Consider the following 2468-nt stretch of genomic DNA (forward strand, 5'->3'; position numbering starts at 1 on the left):
TTGATTTCGTCCAATTCCGAGAATATTTCGTTACTAGGATTTCTGAAACCAAAAACAGCAGAACAAAGAATCGGCACTTCGGCATCTTGTTAATAGGTTAGTTCCAGAAAATGCATGAATATGACATAAAGTGTGCATAAAACATGTAGATAACATCAATAATGTGGCATGGAACATAAGAAATTATCGATACGTCGGAGACGTATCAGGGAAGCCTAAAGTCCCCACGGTAATGCGGTCTATGATGGATTGTAAGGTGTCCGGAACGGTCTATCTATGGTTGATAGGGCAGGGCATACAAATTGTTCGGAACGGTCTACCTTATCGGTATAGGGGAGAACATATGCCTGGGTCGGTCTCACCATAGATACAGGGGAAGACAATCTTTCAAAAGGGTGGGTGTGCGAGGTAGCGGAGGAATATGATTGGCTATGACCTTATACCGGGCCTCACACCGAAGGAAGTGTGGACGGGAAAGCTGCCCGGTTGGCACCAAGGTTAAGATCTCTTATGGGTAAAGCAACACACCTCTACAGAGTGTAATGAATCGTGACCTGTCACTCCCTGTTCCGGGATTTGGAACTGCGAACGCTGCCGGAAAGGAACTCCATGAAGTTCTAGTGAACCGGTGAAGGCTGACGGACATAGTTCTTTGAAATAAAAGCAACCTCTTGAAGAAATGTTTATCAAAACTTGCATTGGTATTAGACTTTCTGGTCTAATATCGTAGCTAGTGCATTAAACACCTCTTTTCTATAACGAACTTGTTGAGTACGCTTGTACTCATACCACTCTTAAATCCCCTGCTTATATTGTCTGAACCATATGGAGGAGGACAAGGACAACCCTGAAGGAGCCGACATCATCGGCTATGAAGAACCAGACCTCTCTGGAGGTGTCGAAGGTGTAGACTACCTCATAGTCTACGGAACCGGGGAGGGTTCCAGAGGAGAGCAAGTTTAGACCGACCAAGTAGTAGTAGTAGTATCCGAGCAGTAGGAACTCTTAGTACTTAACTGCTTGAGGGAATAAATGTATCACCTAGTAAGACTTTTATATTGTAAGCTAAGATGGGTTCGCCTCGAACACAGGAGTATCCCTCTTAGGACCCAAGAGGAGCTCCGAGATGATATGTACATTATGCTTGTAATAATAAATGAATGAGTTATGGACCTGCTATGTTCTGTTGTACTACTCTGAGGGATGTAATATTTGTGGAATGGTACTTCGTGAATGTTATATCAACGACTAGCATACTACAACATGCAGTGGTATGCAGGGTCACCACATCAATCCTCCCCAAAGGTTTCTTTATAGAATTGTCAGCAAGATTAACATCCAAATAACAATTTTTCAATGGTGGCAAGTCAAGCATATCATAAAGTTTCTTAGGCATAACAGAAATACTTGCACCAAGATCACATAATGCATTACAATCAAAATCATTGACCTTCATATTAATGATGGGCTCCCAACCATCTTCCAACTTCATAGGAATAGAAGTTTCAAGTTTTAATTTCTCTTCCCTAGCTTTAATGAGAGCATTTGTAATATGTTTTGTAAAGGCCAAATTTATAGCACTAGCATTAGAACTTCTAGCAAGTTTTTGCAAGAACTTAATAAATTCAGAGATATGACAATCATAAAAATCTAAACCATTATGATCTAAAGAAATGGGATCATTGTCCCCAATATTTTGAAAAATTTCAGCAGTTTTATCACTAACAGTTTCAGCAGTTTTAGCAGTTTCAGGCAGTTTTGCACGCTTTGCATTAGGAGTAGAAACATTGCCAACACCAATTATTTTACCATTGATAGTAGGAGGTTTAGCAACATGTGAAGCATCAACATTACTAGTGGTGGTAATAGTCCAAACTTTAGCTACATTATTCTCTTTAGCAAGTTTTTCTTCTCTTTCCCACCTAGCATGCAATTCAGCCATCAATCTAATATTTTCATTAATTCGAACTTGGATAGCGTTTGCTGTAGCAAATGACTTAATATCCTTAGTTTCATTAGGCATAATTTTCAATTTTAAAAGATCAACATCAACAGCAAGACTATCAACCTTAGAAGCAAGAACATCAATTTTACCAAGCTTTTCTTCAACAGATTTGTTAAAAGCAGTTTGTGTACTAATAAATTCTTTAAGCATGGCTTCAAAACCAGAGGGTACACTCCTATTATTGTTGTAAGAATTACCATAAGAATTACCATAACCGTTACTATTATTAGAAGGATATGGCCTATAGTTGTTACCAGAATTATTCCTATAAGCATTGTTGTTGAAATTATTATTTTTATTGAAGTTCACATCAACATGCTCTTCTTGAGCAACCAATGAAGCTAAAGGAACATTATTAGGATCAACATTAGATCTACCATTAACAAGAATAGACATAATAACATCAATCTTATCACTCAAGGAGGAGGTCTCTTCAACAAAATTTACCTTCTTACCTTGTGGA

The sequence above is a fragment of the Lolium perenne genome, chromosome 4 (genome assembly GCF_019359855.2).
Source record: "Lolium perenne isolate Kyuss_39 chromosome 4, Kyuss_2.0, whole genome shotgun sequence".
Lineage (NCBI taxonomy): Eukaryota > Viridiplantae > Streptophyta > Magnoliopsida > Poales > Poaceae > Lolium > Lolium perenne.